The sequence below is a fragment of the Solanum verrucosum genome, unplaced genomic scaffold (genome assembly GCF_900185275.1).
Source record: "Solanum verrucosum unplaced genomic scaffold, falcon-dt-bn FXZP01000239.1, whole genome shotgun sequence".
Classification (NCBI taxonomy): Eukaryota; Viridiplantae; Streptophyta; class Magnoliopsida; order Solanales; family Solanaceae; genus Solanum; species Solanum verrucosum.
The window spans coordinates 1,392,695-1,414,919 of record NW_026020009.1 but is presented as its reverse complement, the minus strand read 5'-3'; the positions used below and the strand labels follow the sequence as shown (position 1 = coordinate 1,414,919).

The 22,225-nt window shown below is 34.4% G+C and overlaps 3 pseudogenes; all 3 read right to left on the bottom strand.

Annotated features, from left to right (window-relative positions):
• Positions 1 to 43: 43 nt before the first annotated feature.
• On the bottom strand, positions 44 to 20,997 carry LOC125819823 (uncharacterized; annotated as a pseudogene).
• On the bottom strand, positions 2,044 to 2,103 carry LOC125819859 (U6atac minor spliceosomal RNA; annotated as a pseudogene).
• LOC125819861 (U6atac minor spliceosomal RNA) lies at positions 4,231 to 4,290 on the bottom strand (annotated as a pseudogene).
• Positions 20,998 to 22,225: the final 1,228 nt, after the last annotated feature.

Here is a 22,225-nt window from a genome sequence, read left to right as displayed (position 1 = left end):
TGATTAAAACAAAAAAAGTGTCAACAAAAATCAGAGAAAAAAACTAGGAATATAAAAGATTAAGATTAATTGGTCTGAAGGAAATAATTTCAGTTGTTGGAAAACCTAACAAATGCTTCATTAAATTTAAGGTATTAGTAGAACAACTTTTGTAGTTGTTATGCTCTGGAACTATAACAAGTTTATCGGGATTTATTGCATGCTCAAGTAAGACCTTCAAGAATTGTTGGAGCTTTATTGCGTGAAAACTACGCGTACAACTACAAAATGGCATAAACTTGACTTTCTTCAAATTCTGTAAGGAAACTTTGAATATGTTTTGTTCAAACGAGAGGTACTTGTCTTCCAGCAAATCAATGTCTTCAGGTTAAAAAAAGCATGGTACTAAAAATACAGAACAAGGACAAATCAAGTTAGGTGGTAAGATTAACAACTACAATAATGAAATTGAAATCGTTGAGGCTATAAGTGATCAATATACATTTGACATAAAGATATTGTGAATTGAAAACATAGGATTTAAATGTCTCCACACCAATCAAGAAATCTCTAATCAATATTAGCGTTGTACAAGTGATACAGGCAAATCTAGGGCTCTGATACCAACTTTACATGACCCGATTTCTCGAGTCATGAGGGCATATACTATAACCTTCAAGTAGGGAAACTAATGTGTTGCCTAGAATAGCAAGCAATAACTATATGGGTACAACTAAATAGAAATCAAACTAAACCACCAAACAAAACAAAAGCAGGAGCAAACAAAAAACTATATACAAAAGGTACCTCCCGTAACCTAGAAATGAGAAATACACAATTGCCTAAAAATAAGAGTTAAAATCCCAAAAGTGGACAAAAACAATGCTTGTTCCAAAAGGAAAAAGAATAGCTAAGTAAGTATAAAATGAGATAAGCTAACGCAAGACTTCAAGTGCTCACACTCATCTCCAAATCCCTAATTCTTTTAATTGCAAAAACAATCACCGTACCTACATGACGAAACAAATTAAAATTGTAGCATGAGTATAAAAACTGGGTACTTTGTACAAATCACGTGTCGACTAAGCAAGAAAGGAAAAAACAATATGAAAAGATCGAATCTAGAAACAAACAGAGGTCAAAGCGGATATGAAAGAAAGCATACGAGCATACCGAAAGTAAATCTAAGTACACCTAAGCTTAACCTAACTGGTCTTTATAAGCCTAAAACATAGACTCATGCACATGTTTAAATGAAAATCAAATAGACCATGTATGCCCGACAAGTATAAAGAGTAACTAAGTTTACAAGTTAGAAAGGCACGACAAATCCAAACCCAAGAAACAAAATTCAGGTTCCCATCCCAAGTAACCACAATATCTAGTAATCCGGTCAACTTCCAACCTAGGTAGCAAGAGTGATAATCAATCTAGGTCGCCCAACCAGCTAGTCCACTCCCAGCTCGACTAGCAAGATTGACATAGGGGCATGTCGACTCTAAAAAGGGTCTCAAAATATCAAAGTTTCCTATCTAGATAGACCATTTCAAAGACATCCAACTAGAAAGAGTGTCCCCAGTGGTGTTGACTCCCAATAGGATGTCCAATATAAGATCAATCAGTACTAAGCCACCGTGAATCAACGTCCCCACACAAGGTATCAGAAGAAATATCCAGCTTGAATAACCGTAATCCGAAGCCGCCCAAGAAAGAACAAAGCCTATGGTAACACATCAGAAGCCAAATCGAATATGAAAGAAAGCGTACGATGATATTGAAATTTAATATAATTACATATATGCTAAATCTAAATGGAACCATTTAATCCTAGAATGTACACTCATGCACATATTAAAATGAAACTCAAAAAGACCCCAATAAGACCGACAAGTATAAAGATTAACTAAGTCTATAGAGAGAAAGACACCACAAATCCAAACCCAAGAAACAAAACTGAGGCTCCCAACCCAAGTAACAACAATATCTAGTAATCCAGTCAACTTCCGACTCAACTAGCAAGAGTGATAATCAATCTAGGCCACCCAGCCAACTAGTCCACTCCCAAGAAACTTGATTCCATCCTTGTAGAGGCAGATGAAAACTAGCTCTCCTTTTTACGAACACAAACCATAGGTTAAGGGACAATCAGCTATTTTTTGTTCTAATTAATTGCTTGCATATAATTTAGTTTTTATAACAAGTTATCTTAATTAAAACAAAAAAAATTGTCAACAAAAATCAGAGAAACAAACTAGGAATAGAAAAGATTAAGATTAATTGGTCTGAAGGAAATAATTTCAGTTGTTGGAAAAGTTAACAAATGCTTCATTAAATTTAGGTATTAGTAGAACAACTTTTGTAGTTCTTATGCTATGGAACTATAACAAGTTTATCGGGATTTATTGCATGCTCAAGTAAGAACTTCAAGAATTGTTGGAGCTTTATTGGGTGTAAACTACACGTACAATTACAAAATGGCATAAACTTGACTTTCTTCAAATTCTGTAAGGAAACTTTGAATATGTTTTGTTCAAACGAGAGGTACTTGTCTTCCAGCAAATCAATGTTTTCGCCTTATAAAAAGCATGGTACTAAAAATATAGAACAAGGACAAATCAAGTTAGGTTGTAAGATTAACAACTACAATAATGAAATTGAAGTCGTTGAGGCTATAAGTGATCAATATACATTTGACATAAAGATATTGTGAATTAAAAACATAGGATCCAAATGTCTCCACACCGATCAAGAAATCTCTAATCAATATTAGCGTTGTACAAGTGAGACAGGCAAATCTAGGGCTCTGATACCAACTTTTCATAACCCGATTTCTCGAGTCATGAGGGCATATACTATAACCCTCAAGTAGGGAAACTAATGTGTTGCCTAGAATAGCAAGCAATAAGTATATGGGTACAACTAAATAGAAATCAAACTAAACCACCAAACAAAACAAAAGCAGGAGCAAACAAAAAACTATATACAAAAGGTACCTCCCGTAACCTAAAAATGAGAAATACACAATTGTCTAAAAATAAGAGTAAAAATCGCAAAATTGAACAAAAACAAAGCTTGATCCAAAAGGAAAAAGACTAGCTAAGTAAGTAAAAAATGAGATAAGCTCATGCAAGACTCCAAGTGCTCACACTCATCTCCAAATCCCTAATTCTTCTAATTACAAAAACAATCACCGCACCTACATGACGAAACAGATTAAAATTGTAGTATGAATATAAAAACTGGGTACCTTGTACAAATCACGTGTCGACTAAGCAAGAAAGGAAAAAACAACATGAAAAGATCGAATCTAGAAACAAACAGAGGTCAAAGAGGATATGAAAAAAAGCATATGAGCATACCGAAAGTAAATCTAAGTACACCTAAGCTTAACCTAACTGGTCATTATAAGGCTAGAACATAGACTCATGCACATGTTTAAATGAAAATCAAATAGACCCTGTAAGCCCGACAAGTATAAAGAGTAATTAAGTTTACAAGTTAGAAAGGCATGACAAATCGAAACCCAAGAAACAAAATTCAGGTTCCCATCCCAAGTAACCACAATATCTAGTAATCCGGTCAACTTCCAACCCAGGTAGCAAGAGTGATAATCAATCTAGGTCGCCCAGCCAGCTAGTCCACTCCCAGCCCGACTAGCAAGATTGACATAGGGGCATGTTGACTCTAAAAAGGGTCTCAAAATATTAAAGTTTCCTATCTAGATAGACCAATTCAAAGCCATCCAACTAGAAAGAGTGTCCCCCAGTGGTGTTGACTCCCAATAGGATGTCGAATATAAAATCAATCAATACTAAGCCACTGTGAAACAACGTCTCCATACAAGGTATCACAAGAAATATCCAGCTTGAATAACCGTAATCCCATGCCGCCCAAGAAAGAACAAAGCCTATGGTAACACATCAAAAGCCAAATCGTATATGAAAGAAAGCATACAATGATATTGAAATTTCATCTAAGTACATATAGGCTAAACCTAAATGGAACCATTTAAGCCTAGAATGTACACTCATGCACATGTTAAAATGAAACTCAAAAAGACCCCAGTAAGATCGACAAGTATAAAGAGTAACTAAGTCTATAGAGAGAAAGGCACCACAAATCCAAACCAAAGAAACAAAACTGAGGCTCCCAACCCAAGTAACCACAATATCTAGTAATCCAGTGAAATTCCGACCCAACTAGCAAGAGTGATAATCAATCTAGGCCACCCAGCCAGCTAGTCCACTCCCAAGAAAGTTGATTCCATCCTTGTAGAGGCAGATGAAAACTAGCTCTCCTTTTTGCGAACACAAACCATAGGTTAAGGGACAATCAACTGTTTTTTGTTCTAATTAATTGCTTGCACATAATTTAATTTTTATAACAAGTTATCCTGATTAAAACAAAAAAAATTTCAACAAAAATCAGAGAAACAAACTAGAAATAGAAAAGATTAAGATTAATTGGTCTGAAGGAAATAATTTCAGTTGTTGGAAAACCTAACAAATGTTTCATTAAATTTAAGGTATTAGTAGAACAACTGTTGTAGTTTTATCCTCTGGAACTATAATAAGTTTACCGGGATTTATTGCATGCTCAAGTAAGAATTTCAAGAATTGTTGGAGCTTTATTGCGTGAAAACTACGCGTACACTTACAAAATGGCATAAACTTGTCTTTCTTCAAATTCTGTAAGGAAACTTTGAATATGTTTTGTTCAAACGAGAGGTACTTGTCTTCCAGCAAATCAATGTCTTCGCCTTAAAAAAAGCATGGTACTAAAAATACAGAACAAGGACAAATCAAGTTAGGTGGTAAGATTAACAACTACAATAATGAAATTGAAGTCGTTGAGGCTATAAGTGATCAATATACATTTGACTTAAAGATATTGCGAACTGAAAACAGACTGGCATATCAGGAAATATTATTAGGTTTTCCAAATTATAAGTCGACCTTAAGAGGTTGTCTAGGGGAAGGAATGTTTTGGAATACAAAAACTTATTGTCAACCATCTGCATTCCAAAAACATTAAGGAGATGTCTTCCTTTTCCAACATCAAACTAGAAATCACCTGAATAGAAGAATGAGGCAGAATAAAGGTAACTACATTGATTTACAGGGCATACAAACTAAACCAATAGTGATTTCCCATTCTTGTAACACCTTATAGCTTAGACCAATAAAAGGAACTAATATTTAACTTGACATGGTAAATTAAAGCTATATGTGTTAATTAAAAGGAAGTAAATAAATAGATAATTAATCAAGTTAATTGAAAAAATCATGACCCCAATCGTACAATCAAGTTGATAGGTAGAAAATAGGAGCTCAATTCACAATCAACATAGAAAGACTGGAGACATTTGGGACTGATAATTGACCTTGGTAAACTAGGATGACAATATTATCTCAGTAGAACAACGAACGTTTGCCAAAAGATCTTTCTCTATTTGTTTATTCATTTCATCTAATTCATCATAGTATAGATCAAGTTTTGCGTGGTTCAAAGATGACAAGTCCTTGAGCTTAATTTTCATATGATTAAAACCCTATATATTGTTAAATGTTCAACATATGCAGCAACAATTTCAAAGCAACATGTATCACCTTCGAGTTAATACGGATCCACGTCAGGATGATCGTGATGGATCAAATGCAGTCATTATTAATCTTGACAGTGCACAAATTCATTTCCTTAACAGATAATGTACTGTCTCTCCTTAGCTAATCTACCATTAAAAACATAGTCTATACTTTATGTTCAGATGTGATGATGGTGTTTCTTATTTTCCTTTAATTGACAAGTGGATTGAATTTGTTGTGAATAGGAAAGTGGAGGATTTACGCCTGAAAATATGTTATAGAACTGCTTATCCGACTGGGCATCATGACCAACCCTATAACTTGCAAGGAGTTCTTCGTAGTAGTTCATCGATTAGAAAACTCAACTGCATTAATTGCAGAACATTAGAAGAATGCATACTAAATTGGACATATCTGAAGAGTTTAACCCTGGAAATTTTGTTAATCCGGGATAAACACATTAAACAAATAATATCAAATTGTCCTTAACTGGAATCTTTGAATCTATATGGATTTTGTGCAAATGATTACAACCAAAAAATCCATATGGATTCAATGATTCCAATTGAGGACAATTTAACATTATTTGTTTACTATGTTTATCCCGGATAAACAAACTTTTCAGTGTTAAACTCTTCAGAGTTGTTTAATTTAGTACACAATCTTCTCATATTCTGCAATTATTGCATTTAAGTGGTTGAACTACTACAAAGAACTTCTGACAAGCTATAGGGTTGGTCATGCCCAGCGAGATAAACAATTCTATAATGTATATTCAGGGGTAAATCCTCTACTTTCTTATTAACAGAAAATTCAAGCCACTTGTCAATTACGGGAAAATATGACAGACCATCATCTAATCTGAATACTAAGTTTAGACTGAACATTTTAATGGCTAAAACAAGGTAGTACATTTTACGTGAAAGAAATGAATTAGTGCAATGCTGAGATATCTAAACGACCATACTCTTCGGTGTCATAAACAACGTTGTTCATAGAAATCCAAATTTATTGTCAATATTTAGAGAGAGTAGATGTTTTGAACGTGTCTTTTATTGACAATTAAGAAAAAATTTGGACAATGAGCATAAGGTAGCTTACTAATCCTATCAATTTCTTCACATTCTGTCTCAATTTTCGGGTTTTTTCTGAGGTAAGTTTTCAATAAATAGATTTTCAGAGGTGCCAGAGAATTGGTCTTGGTTTCTCATGTTGTTCACATTGTATTACTATTGCTACCTAAAAAATAACGTCAGCTAACCACTAAACGACAAAAAAGTACACTAGAATATATTTGTGAAGAATAAAAAGAATTTCAGAAATACTATTCTTATAAAGTAAGAGCAAACACACATATTTATAAAAAACAAACAATAGCGTAAACATGTACTTATTGTGATTTATTGGAACCACTTGGAAAAGCCACAATCCTTCAAAATAAGCACGACCTTTCGCAAAAGTCACCATCTTTTGGAAAAGTCACAACTCTTCATTTTCCTTTCAGACATTTTAAAACCCAAAAAGTCATTCTACTTCTGTTTTGTTGAGAAGTAACACAGGGCTAAGAAAGGGTGGAGATTATCATACATCAATACCGAGAATAAGTTTACTTGTAACTATAATTGCTATAGAGAATTTATGTTTCTTTTTTTTTGTTTATCCTTTCTTTAATGTCCAACTAAAAACGTTATATCACATGACACTCTTTTTTAATGTTAAAATATATGATATTAGTTAATATATTATTGTTTTAAAAATTAGGGTTCGAGAAAGGGAAAAATTAAGGAGGAGATTAAAATTAAGGTGAGGAATTGAATGATCTCACCAAAAAAAGGAAGAATTCAGTAGTCAATGGTACTATGATTATCCCATGTAATACTATAATATTACAATTTGCAGTGATTTTAAACCATAAAAAAGAGCAATAAGACTTTTAAACTTACAGTTTACAAGTCCTATATTTTAGTAAAGAAAATTATTCATCAAACTTCGAACACAAAACTTAAGAAATGAAATTAAGATAAAGGATACAAACACAATGTAGTCTTTGGTTGGCCTTTCAAAATCTTGATTTTTTTGTTTTAAGTTGTTGAATGTATGAATATTTACATGAAAGGACTAATGTCACACTACTTATATAGTGGCCATGGACTTGACCATTTAATTTTTTTCTATTTTTGGTCAGAGCATAAAAAGAATATATATTAATTAATTAATTATAACTGATCTAGGCAATCAAGATAATTATGTCATTAATCGTTCTTAGTTGATTATTTATCCTAAATAGTTTTTTGATGTCATGCTAAATTAATCATTGACATAATAATTTACTTCTTACACATTTGAAAAAGATATAGTCCCTTGTTTCAATTTTTCACACATATTTTCCCTTTTATTCCGTTTAAAATTATTATTTTCCTTTTAATTATATTTGAATCGATAAAATATAAGGAGAGACATGACAAACTCACTTGCATCATCATGACGACCAGTTTATGTTAAATGAGAGGTTATTCACGTCTCCACATTGCATTTTTATTTTATAGGAGTAGCAATTAATAGGACTTGATTTCCATTTTGCAAATAATTTCTATGTATTTAGCTTAATGACTGTATAATTAATATTTTACAACATTGCATTAAATAAGAAGCATGGACAAGATATCGAATTCTCTAACTAATCTCGATATATGTTGATAGATACTAGGGAAATTGATGTCACAACCCGAGCCTACACCATGGACGTGGCTGGCACTCAAGAACCATTGTTGGTCCCCAAGCGAACCCTCATTCTGGCTGACTACAACCGGAAAACTGATTCAAGCATACAAAGCTTAAAACTGAATAAAATTCATGAAACAAAAATACAAAGCTTTAACTTAAATAAAAAACTTAGAATAAAATAATACATTCAACACGCCATAAAATAGGCACTTCAAGTCTTTAAAAAATTTAATAAAATAAATGAATAATCCAGAGTTCTCAACTATATTGACTACCTATGAAACCTCTAACTGATAAAGATAGAAGTTGGATAAGACCCACGACATCCTAACTAAACTGAAAAGTAAATGAAATCCTTCGGAAGCAAGGAGGCTCACCATAGCTAACTCGAACCTCCGGATGTATCAACGAAGCTCTTATTGATGATCCTAAATACCTGTGTCTGCATCAAGAGAAGATGCAGGCCAAATGCTCAGTACTGGGAATGTATGAGCATGTAGGGGAATTTCTGAAGCATAACATAATCTTGAAAGAATCTGGAAGAAACTGAAGAACTTACCTGGCTCGACTCAACTCAACATAACTAAACTCATTTCAATATAAAGCAATTTAAAACAAGTACAATATAATAGAACAAACTGTTTAAAACATGATGTCAACTTCGTGTGTATGCAAGGATACAACATAACTCTGAAATGTATGTAAAAATACAAATAATTGTGTATATAAGAATACAATAACTTATGTGGGAGTTTCTCTAACTGACAACCATCATATAAGAGCTATAGTGATGATACAACGATCTACCTCACGCTGCCAGCGCATCCTATACCCGGCCAAAGGTATAGGACCTGAACTGCCTAATGGATCCACTAGTCTATTGTGAAAAGGGTTCATCGAAAAAGTATTACCCTTTTCTACCCATGGTGGCTAAATGGTTTATGGGGGCTGTGAGTTGTTTGAACTCTCCCCCATATCGATGCTCAATACTACTCCGAAAATATACTAGCTCTTTATCTTTTAAACAAATACTTCTTTTCTGATTTGAGATTAGTGCTCAAAAACTTAGCTCAAAGTCTATCATGGAAATCTCAGTTTCCTCTCTTGCTTCATTTAGAAAGCGATTACCCTTTTCTGAAAACTAGTCTGAAGGCTCTTTGGAAATATCAGTTTCTGTTCTTATTTAAATGTGAAAACATTTTAAACTTTTTTGGGAATACATAGTCCGCATATACTTTTCAAGAAAAGAACTTCAACATTACTTTTTACTGAACTCAAAACTTAAATCTTAAAACAAAGTTAAAACATTCGTAAAAGATTTCTTAAAATATGGTTCATGCCCAATTATGGATATGAACGACTCAATGCTAGGTTTTCAATAACCATAGATAGAACTCAAATACTTGGAACTCAAGAACTTCAATGATACTACTCATTTCAAGAATGCTCAACTCAGAGTTCATGCGGAATTATGAGGATGAACTACTTAACTCAATGACTCAAAGATACTTCTAATCTCAAGACTGTTCGACTTATATTTTTCATGCGGAATTATGAGCATGAAATATTAAACTCAAGGACACAAATATACTTCTCAAAAAGGATTAGGAACTCAACACTTAAAGCTTTAGAACTTGAAGATACCACTTCTCTGAAGGATACTCAACTTACGATGTTCATGCAAAATTATGGGCATGAAACAACTCGACTCGATGGTCCACATTACTATATGGAACTCATGTATACAACTCTTCTTATTGTCTGACTTACTTCCTCAAAACTTAGATGATTTTGATAGTTGATCTCAAAGGATTCACAATTGAACTGAAAGTCTTTCTTGAACTCTACTCTGAACTCTTTCTTGAATGTGAATTATGAATTCAAGAGTTATAGTTCATGATAAGAAATATCTCATGATGACAAGGTAGACTTATGAATACATTATTCTCAATCTCATACTCAGTTACTCGAGTCTTGAAACAAGTTATTAGAATTTGTAGAAGACTCCTCGAAAAGACAAAAAGGGATTTTCTGAAAAATGTTCGAAAGAACTGTCAAGACTTGACTGTCAACTCTACCTTGAATGTGATTTCTGAATTCAAGGTTGTGATTTGTGATAGGAAAGGTCTCATGATGTTTAGGAATGATTTTAGATAGCTAAACATGAGAAAAGACTGAAAGTCAATATTTGAAGGTGAATCCGCGACGTGGAGAAGCATTTAAATTTTGGTTTCAAAAGTGGCTTTTGAGGCAGAACACTCCGTGTCAGCTACGCGACCTGAAACAGAAATTCCCAAATTTGAGAAGTGGTTGTGCTACGCGGAGAGGGTTCCAAATTTCGGCTGAAGAAATTTCTTCTTCATTTCCAATCCCCAATTCTCCTAACTCCTATTCTTTTTCTCAATCTCTCTTTAGATTTAAATAACCAGCACAAGAATCTAACTCTAAAAACTCCATAAATCGACATAATAACCTCAAGAACTCCTAAATCTCAACCCAATTGAAGAACGAAAGCAATTTCATGAATACATAACAAGACATCAAAGCTTCAACTTTCTAGAACGAATTTAACACTGAAATTAACATGACTGGCGTGTGGGTGAACAAACCCAACACTATGGAAGCTTACATACCTGAATGAATCATCTTCTTGAAGAACTTGAAGAAATATTTGGAAAGAAGAACCCTAGCCTTAGCTTTTCTTGAATTTCTTGAGCGTAGAATCTTGGGAGTGAATGAAAGGGTTTTGATTTAAGAAAACTGATTTTCTACACGTTTAGAGCAATTGAGATGACCTCCTAAGGGTTTTTAGGACTAAAATACCCCTAAAGAAATAAATAAGATGAGCTGGGAGTCGGAATGATTTTTCACCAGGCAATGAGGTCTATATTAGCTCCGCGTTGCGGAGCTGCCGCCAGGTTTTCACGACGCTAGTAAATCAGTCAAACCTTTTACTCAGAACTCGGAATTGAGCAAACTCAGTGGCGTTGGAAAGAGTACTTGAAGGGCCTTAATTTTCTATCTTGTAGCTCACCTAACTCATCTTGTACATAGAGTTATGGTCGTTTTAAGTTGACCCAAAACTTAAGAAAAACTTAGGAATGATTCGAATAAACTCTCTTCAGTCCTTCTTGGAACTCAAGGTGTTATATCCAATGACCTTATTACTCAAGAAATTTAAATTTCTAGCAAAAATCTCACTTACTACGAAGAACGGTTCGAGTCTTAGCTCAAAAAAATTCTCGGGTGTTACAATATCTCCCCCTTGGGATCATTCGTCCTAGAATGACGACTGGACTGGGTATAGAATGGGGTTACTCTTACTAAGGTCTAATTCTAATAATATGCTCTTACTATGTTCAAGCTTAACCTAAATCCTTAAGTTTGGATTATAACTCTCAATAAGGAATCTCATCCCAAAACTATTACTCCTTTCCACCACATTCAAGCTTAGTACTCTAACAGCTCCATGGACTCTTACTAACAATCTCCTTCAGAAATTCTCAACACTTGAATTGATTTCTCATCTTATTATTTCTCCCTTAGGTCTAAGGCTAATACTTGAAAGCTATGGACTTATTCCACATTGACAACTCAATTATGCTATCTAGGCACACATGGAAAATTATAACTTAATTAAAACCGTATCCGGTAACGTACCGTATCGGCACACCTCTTAATGCTCTTGTTACTCTTGTAACTTAGCCACATTTCACTGCCCTTATCTAATCATTAGGGTCTCTCACTTGTACCAATCTTATCTATTGCAGCTAATCACCTCGATTTCTTCAAGTCTTCTAGATTAAATCTTAAGACTAACATCATCACCCTCATGTTGCCATTCCTTTTATCATGATACTCATCTCAAATTCAAGCTTAATGTTTATGACTAAACCCGAATATTAATATGATTGCTCTCTTACTATACTAACTTACAACTACTAGATACAAATTCAGAAGCACTCTTCCACTAGGACCTTATGATAAATCGTCAATCGTCACCTCTTAGTCTTCATGCTTACAATTACTATCACCTTTGACTTCGCAACATAAGTACTATTCACTCATTCACTATATATCAATGCCTAATTAGTTCTATTACACTTTGAATATTATGGGCTCTCCCTCAAAATCATAAGCCTAGCTTAGATCTATCACCTCATGAATACTCCTGCTCTTCTATTCACCACTTACACTTAGTCATTTCCTAAACAATGACACTTCATCACCAACTCCTTTCTAGCTACAACACACTTTACCTCCTATGATGGAATCTTCACAACTCATCACTTCTTAGTCTACCCATAAGGGAAAACTCCTCATTACTAACTTACTAGGTACATGACTATAGTACCATAGCTTGTCACAACACCATCTCCCTTACTTAGTTTACTAAACCTCTACATACTTTGTTCTAACTCTGGGCTCTTTCACTACTACTGCTCATGATCTCATACCTCATTCTACCTTTTAGGGTGGAAATACTACCCAAGCTTTAAACATACCTCTTAAAAAAGATCTCAACTGAAACAAGGCATAAGGAAAAGAGTACAACTTGCTTTTAGCTCAAATGCACGATTCATATGAATATGAGGGCATTACTCTGAATCTTTACACTTAACTTACTCTTGGACTTCTCTTAAGCCCCTCTCAAGTCTCATGACTTCCTCAAAACTCTTGCTAAGAACAACTCATCGAAAAAGAACTGACTCTGGTTTTTAACCACCTCTAGCATAATGGGTAGTCGAAGGAATAGGAGAACACACAAGTTAGAATAAATCTCTACGACATAGCTCAATTGCACGATTAAGTGTATGAAAGAAGGGAAACTTTTCTTAAATATCTGTAGTCCCTCATTTATAGAAGTGGGGCCCTCACAACCATAAACGAGAACCTACTGACACGGCTTCATAGACACCCTAGGACACTTAAACTTTGTGCTCTAATACCAAGTTTATCACGACCGTAGCCTACACCTTGGACGTGGCCGGCAATCAAGAACCATTGATGGTCCTCAAGCGAACCCTTATCCTGGCTGACTACAACCGGACAACTGATTCAAGCATACAAAGCTTTAAAATTGAATAAAATTCATGAAACTGAAATACAAAGCTTTAAAACTGAATAAAATTCATGAAACTGAAATACAAAGCTTTAAATCAATTGAAAAACTCTGAATAAAATAATATATTCAAATCGCCATAAAATAGGAACTTTAAGTCTTTAAAACATTTAATAAAATAAATGAATAATACGGACTTCTCAACTATACTGACTATCTATGAAGCCTCTAACTGATAAAAATGGAAGTCGGGATAAGACCCACGACATCCTGACTTAACTGAAAAGTAAATGAAATCCTCTGGAAGCAAGGAGGCTCACCATAGCTTAGTCGAACTTTCGGATGTATCAATGAAGCTCCTGTTGATGATCCTGAATACTTGTGTCTGCATCATGAGAAGATGCAGGCCAAATGGCTCAGTACGTGGAATGTACAAACATGTAAGGAGAATTCTAAAGCATAACATAAGCTTGAAAGAATCTGAAAGAAACTGAAGAACTTACCTGGCTCAACTCAACATAACTGAACTCATTTCAATATGAAGTAATTTAAAACAAGTGCAATATAAAGAAACAAACTGTTTAAAACATGCTGTCAACTCTGTGTGTATGCAAGGATACAACATAACTCTGAAATGTATGTAAAAATACAAATAACTGTGTATATAAGAATACAATAACTTATGTGGGACTTTCTGTAACCGACAACCATCACATAAGAGCTATAGTAATGATACAACGATCTATCTCACGCTGCCAGCGCATCCTATACTCGGCCAAAGGTATAGGACCTGAACTGCCTAATGGATCCACTTGTCTATTGTGAAAAAGGTTCATCTAAAAAGTATGACCCTTTTCTACCCATAGTGGCTATATCGTTTATGGGGGCTGTGAGTTGTTTGAACTCTCCCCATAGCAGTGCTCAATACTACACCCAAAATATACTAGCTCTTTATCTTTTAAAAACATACTTCTTCATTATTTTAGATAAGTGGTCAAAATCTTAGCTCAAAGGCTATCTTGGAAATCTCAGTTTCCTCTCTTGCTTTATTTAGAAAGTGATTACTCTTTTGTGAAAACTAGCGTGAAGGCTCTTTGGAAATCTCAGTTTCCGTTCTTATTTAAGTGTGAAAACATTTTAAACTCTTTTGGAAATACATAGTCCCCATATACTTTTGAAGAAACGAACTTCAACTTTACTCTTTACTAAACTCAAAACATAAGTCTTAAAACAAAGTTAAAACATCTATAAAAGTCTTCTTAAAATATGGTTCATGTCGAATTATAGATATGAACGACTAAATGCAAGGTTTTCAATAACCAGAGATAGAACTCAAATACTTGGATTCAATGATACTACTCATTTCAAGAATGTTCAACTCAATGTTCATGCGGAATTATGGGCATGAAGTACTCAACTCAATGACTCAAAGATACTTCTCTTATCAAGACTGTTCGACTTATAATGTTCATGCGGAATTATGAGTATGAAATATTCAACTCAAGGACTCAAAGATACTTCTCGAAAGAGATTAGAAACTCAACACTTAAAGGCTTAGATCTTGAAGATACCACTTCTCTGAAGGATACTCAACTTACGATGTTCATGCAAAATTATAGGCATGAAACAAGTCGACTTGATGGTCAACATTACTATATGGAACTAATGTATACGACTCTTCTTATTCTCTGACTTAGTTCTTCAAAACTTAGTTCAATTCGATAGTTTATCTCAAAGGATTCACAATTGAACTCAAAGGCTTTCTTGAACTCTACTCTTAACTCTCTCTTGAGTGTGAATTATGAATTCAAGAGTTATAGTTCATGATGAGAAAGATCTCATGATGACAAGGTAGACTCATGAATGCATTATTCTCAATCTGATACTCACTTGCTCGAGTCTTGAAACAAGTTATTAGAATTTGTAGAAGACTCCTCAAAAAGACAAAAAGGGATTTTCTGAAAAATGTTTGAAAGAACTCTCAAGACTTGACTCTCAACTCTACTTTGAATGTGATTTATGAATTCAAGGTTGTGATTTGTGATAGGAAATGTCTCAGGATATTTAGGAATGATTTTAGATAGCTAAACATGAGAAAAGACTGAAAGTCAATACCTGAAGGTGGGTACGCGACGCGGAGAAGAATTTAAATTTTGGTTTCGAAAATGGCTTATGAGGCAGAAAACTCCCTGTCATCTCCGCGACGTGAAGCAGAAAATCCCAAATTTGAGAAGTGGCTGCACGACACGGAGGGGGTTGCAAATTTCGACTGACGAAATTTCTTCTTCGTTTCCTTAGCCCAATTCGCCTAACTTCGATTCTTTTTCTGATTTTAATACCCAGCACAAGAACACAAGAATCTAACTCTAACAACTCTATAAATCGACACAATAACCTCAAGAACTCCTAAATCTCAGCCCAATTCAAGAACGAAAGCAATTTCATGAATACATAACAAGAACAACAAGGTTTCAACTTTCTAGAACGAATTTAAAGCTGAAATTAACATGATTGCCCTGTGGGTGAACAAACCCAACATTATGGAAGTTTACATACCTGAATGAATCATCTTCTTGAAGAACTTGAAGGAAAATCTGGAAAGAAAGAACCCTAGCCTTAGCTTTTCTTGAATTTCTTGAGCGCAGAATCTTTGTAGTGAATGAGAGGGTTTTGATTTAAGAAAACTAATTTTCTACACGTTTAGGGCAATTTAGATGACCTCCTAAGGGTTTTTAGGACTAAAATACCCCTAAAGAAATAAATAAGATGAGCTGGGAGTCGGAATGATTTTTCACCAGGCAGTGAGGTCCGTATTGGTTGCGCGTCGCGGAGCTGCTGCCAGGTTTGCGCGACGCTAGTAAATCAGTCATAACTTCTTACTCAAAACTCGGAATTGAGCAAACTCAGTGGCATTGGAAAGAGTATTCGAAGGGCCTTAATTTTCTCTCTTGTAGCTCACCTAAATCATCCTGTACATGGAGTTATGGTCGTTTGAAGTAGACCCAAAACTTAAGAAAAACTTAGGAATGACTTAAATGAACTCTCTTCAGTCCTTCTTAGAACTCAAGGTGTTACATCTAATGAACTTAATACTAAAAAAAAACTTAAATTTGTAGCAAAAATCTCACTTAGTATGAAGAACGGTTCGAGTATTAGCTCAAAAATTTTCTGGGGTGTTACAATTGAGTCCTCAGAGGAGAAATAAATTAATGATGACATGACAATATTCTGAGTAATGTTTTGACAATGACACAGTGAACCATGTTCACAAGTTTGTTCCAGAACTAATATAAAAGAGTGGGATATTAAAGAAGAAATAGCGCGTCGAAGGCAAACACTCCTTATTAAGGCAAAATAGTAAAGAAGACTCCTTATACGGAAAGAAAAAAAAATTAGGAAAAGAATTACTTTCCTTGTAGGATTCAAATAGGGTTGAATCCCTCCTTATAAAAGGATCTTTGACAAAGAAAAAACATATTTTGAAATTCATAAATTGAGAGAATTTAGTGGTGAAAGAAGTGCAACACTAAAGAGTATACAATAGAAGAAAGAAGAACTACAACTAGGTTTTTCTTTCTATAGGCTTAGTTTGGATTGGTTCACCTTAGAATTATTTTTTAGAGATAATTGTACTAAGATTGAAAGAGAATTTGTGAGGTTTTGTAACAAAAAGTGAGTTTGGCTTCTTGGAGAGTAGAGTATACGATTATAGTTAATTGTTGAACAATTAGAGTGAGCTATTTAGGTGATTTACTAGAGTTATTCTTTTTTTTATTATAGAGTTGCGATCTAGAGTTTCTCTTTGAAGTTAGGTAATTTTGGTTTAAAATGCTACGAGGGAATATCATTGTTTTTTCCCTTGAGTAAGGAGGTTTTCCACGACAAAATCTTTATTTTATTTTATTCCATTTTTTGTCTCTGAAAATTCAACAAGAACCCAGTTCTTATTGAGGTTGTCAAAGTTTCTTTAATTTGTCAAACAACCCCTCAGATTTGAAAATAAGGACCATCCTGACTATGTGTACAAACAGGTCAAACCTTGTATGGATTAAAACAATCCCCAAGAGCATGGTGCGATCACCTATCAAGCTTTTTGCTTGCACACGGGTATTTAAGAGGCCAGATTGACTATACACTGTTCTTCGAAATCAGGGCTCCAATGTGCTCATAGGTCAAGTGTATCTAGATGATATTATCTTTGGAGGAAAATATGCAAAACATGGGGATGACTTTGCACCAACTGATGGGCAACAAATTTTAAATGAGCATGATGGGAGAGCTCAACTTCTTCTTGGGACCTCAAATCAAATAGTCCTCCTCTGGCAGTTCAACTCATCATGAATGAAGAAAAGATTAATAACACTCCAATTTCAACAACAACGAAGCTTGATAAAGACGAACCTGTTCGTGGTACATGACATCAAGTATATAGGAATGATCGGATCTCTATTGTACGTAATAGATAACGGACCTAACATTGTATTTAGTGTTAGACTGTGCATGCTTCCAATCATGTCCAAAGAAATCCCATCTGAAGGCTCTCCAAAGGATTTTGTGATATCTCAAACGAAAATGAGTGTAGTTCTCTTGTATAGTAGAGATGATTCATTTGATGTGGTTGGATTTGCATTGGCAGACTATGTAGTCTACCTGGTAGGTAGAAAAAGCACATCTAAAATAGCTCACTTCTTGGGGCCATGCTTAGTATTATGAGTAACTAGGAAAAATAACTCAGTCACCTTGTCTATGGCGGAAGCAGAATACATTGTTGTTGCCTCGTGTTATGCCCAACTTCTCTGAATTAATCAACAACTTCAAGATTTTGGCATCATAGTTGACATTTTTTCATGTCACCTTGGGGCTCATTACTAATCTACTCAACAGTGTTGCCGTTATCAACAATATCAAGAAATAAATGACCCATAGAAACTCTCGACTAAGTCTCTATCCGCTGAAGTCATAACCCACAGACAGAGCATTAACATATTTTCTTTTTAGTAGGTAGAATCATAGAAGTGTGGCCTAACAAGTTGTGGAAACTCGCCTCACACTCTAACTCACTCTTGGGAGCACTTCTCTAACCTGTAGAACTGATCTTGAGGCGATCATTGAAGTTGCGAGGGATGTGCCAAGCTAAAAAATAAATCAGAAAACTTGGTCAAAGTAAAAAGAGAAGACCTAACTGAACTAGTTTAAAAGAAGGTACGCCACGATTTACTAGCTGACCCATCTAATAAATACGTCGTGGATTCGGCTCCTCTCTACTCCAAAAGACCTAGAATGTGATGTCGCTAATGGCAAAGTGTAAGAAGCTTTTGGGTATCCTAACCCACAGCCCCAAAAAAACATAGAGGTTAGAGTATGAGAACACTCCAAGCATCTTCTTTTTTAAAGGTATGGCTTCAGCTACATTCACGGGTTGGGCACCTGTAGGTGGTACCTGGACTGAGGTGCCTCTATTTTAGGCTGATCCTATGGAGCTAGTGCAGATGCAGCTCTATCATGTTGCATGCCCCAAGCATAATAATATGTTCTACAATGGTTGCCTGAAGGTACAGAGCGATACAGGGTCTAGGTAACGGCTGATATGGCCCTGACCCCGCTGATTGAACTAGAACTTAAACTACTAGAGAATCAGCTGATGGCGCCAAACCACTCTCTCTTCAGGGCTAGTGTTGCACTCCTGGCCGGTAGAGATTGATCCCTTTCTCGAGATGTTGTATGGCATGTATGAGTCATTTTCTGAAAAGAATGAAACAAGTGAGATTTCAATAAACCAACTACACACAGTCTGCATGAAAGCGATAAAAAAGAGGATAAATTCCTAAAGACACCCTATAGCCTTTTAAAGATAGGATACAAATGTCTCCACACAGATCCAAAAATCTCTAATTTGTATTAGCTCTGTACAAGTGAGATATGAAAATCTAGGGCTCTGATACTAAGTTTTCATGACCCGATCCCTCGAGTCATGAGGTCATGTATTATAACCCTCAAGTAGGGAAAATAATGTGTAACCTAGAATAGCAAGCAATAAGTATAAGGGTACAACTAAATAGAAATCAAACTAAACCACCAAACAAAACAAAAGCGGGAGCAAACAAAAAACTATATACAAAAGTTCCCTCCCATAACCTAGAAATCAGAAGTACACAGTTGTCTAAAAATGAGAGTAAAAATCGCAAAAGTGGACAGAAACAATTCTTGTTCAAAAAGGAAAAAGACTAGCTAAATAAGTAGGGAACGAGATGAGCTAATACAAGACTCCAACTGCTCACACTCATCTCCAAATCCCTGAATCTTCCACGAATAATCACCGCACATGCATGACGAAACAAATCAAGACTCTAGCATGAGTATAAAATCTATGTACTTTGTAGACATCACGTGTCGACTGAGAAAGAAAGGTAAAAACAATAGGAAAAGATCGAATCTAGAAACAGACAGAGGTTAAAGCGGATATGAAAGAAACCATATGAGCATACCGTAAGTAAATCTATGTACACCTAAGCTAAACCTAACTGACACCTATAAGCCTAGAACATACACTCATGCATATGTTTAAATGAAAATAAAATAGATTATGTAAGCCCGACAAGTATAAAGAGTAACTAAGTCTATAAGAGAGAAAGGCACCACAAATCCAAACCCAAGAAACAAAATTCAGGCTACCAACACAAGTAACCACAATATCTAGTAATCTAGTAAACTTCCAGCCCTATAGCTTGGCAGAAGTTATTTGTAGTAGTTCATCGATTATAAAACTCAACTGCAATAATTGCAGAACATTAGAAGAATGCGTACTAAAATGGACATCTCTGAAGAGTTTAACGCTGGAAAGTTTGTTAATCCTGGATGAACACATTAAACAAATAATGCCTAATTGTCCTTAATTGAAACCTTTGAATCTATATGGATTTTGTCATTCTAATCTATGGATTTTGTGCAAACGATTAAAACCACAAAATCCATATGGATTCAATGATTCCAATTGAGGACAATTTTACATTATTTGTTTAATGTGTTCATCTCGGATAAACAAACTTTTCAGGTTTAAACTCTTCAGAGATATTTAATCTAGGATGCTATCTTCTCATATTTTGCAAATATTGCACGTAAGTTTTATAATCGATGAACTACTACAGAGAAATACTGGCAAGCTATAGGGTTGGTCATGCGCAGTCTGATAAACAATTCTATAACGTATATTTAGGCGTAAATCCTCCACTTTCTTATTCACGAAAAATTCAAGCCACTTGATAATTATGGGAAAATATGACAGACCATCATCATATCTAAACACAAAGTTTAGACTGAACACTCTAATGGGTAAGGAGAGGTAGTATATTATCCGTGAAGGAAATGAATTTGTGCACTACTTAGCGATCGAAACGATCATACTCCTTGGTGACATAAACAACGTTGTTGATGGAAGTGCAGAAGTATTGCCAATCTTTAGATAGAGTAGATGTTCTGAATGTGTCTGTTATGGACAATAAAGAAAGAATTTGGACAATAAGAGCATAAGGTAGCTAACTAATCTTATCAATTTCTTCACATTCTGTCTCAATTTTTGGTTTTTTTGTGAGGTAAGGTTTCAATATGCAGACTTTCAGAGGTGCTAGAGAATTGGTCTTGGTTGCTCATGTTGTTCAAATTATTTTAGTATTTCTACCTAAAATCACAACGTCAGCTAACCACTAAACGGAAAAAAAGTACACTAGAATTTCTTTGTGAAGAAAAAGAAGAATTTCAGAAATTCTATTGTTAAAAATTAAGAGAAAATACATATATTTATAAACAAAAAACAATAGCATAAACATGTGCTTATTGGGCTTTATTGGAAAAGTCACAACCCCTTGGAAAACCACAATCCTTCAGATTAATCACAACCTTTCCAAAAATTCACAAAAGTCACCATCTTTCGGAAAAGTCACAACTCTTCATTCGCCTTTCAGACCTTTTAAAACCCAAAAAGTCATTCTACTTCTCTTTTGTTGAGAAACAAGGAAGGTCTAAGAGGCGGTGGAAATTATCATACATCAATACCAAGAATAAGTTTACTTGTAACTATAATTGCTATAGACAATTTTTGTTTCTTTTTTTTTTGTTTATTCTTTCTTTAATGTCCAACTAACAAAGTTATATCACATGACACTCTTTTTTTAATGTGATAATATATTATATTCATTAATGTATTATTTTTAAAAAAATTAGGATTCGGGAAAGGGAAAAATTGAGGAGATTACAGTTAAGGTGAGGAATTGAATGATCTCACTAAAAAAGTGAAAATTAGTAGTCAATTCTACTATGATTATCCCATGTAATACTATATAATTACAATTTACAGCGATTTTAAACCATAAAAAAGAGCAATAAGACTTTTAAACTTACAGTTTACAAGTCCTGTATTTTAGTAAACAAAATTATTCATCAAACTTCAAACACAAAACGTAAGAAATGAAATTAGGATAAAGGATACATAAACAATGTAATCTTTGGTTGGCCTTTCAAAATTTTGATTTTTTTTTCTTTGATGTTGTTGAATATATCTATATTTTCATGAAAGGGCTAATGTCACACTACTTATATAGTGGCCATGGAGTTGACCATTTAATTGATTTCTATTTTTGGTCAAAGCATAGAAAGAATATATATTAATTAATTAATTAATGAGATCTAGACAATCAAGATAATTATGTCATTAATTGTTCTAAGTTGATTATTTATCCTAAATAATTTTCTGATGTCATGCTAAAATCATCATTGACGTAATAATTTTACACATTTGAAAAAGATATAGTCCCTTGTTCAATTTTTAACACCTATTTTCCCTTTTAATCCGTTTAAAATTATTATTTTCCTTTTAATTATA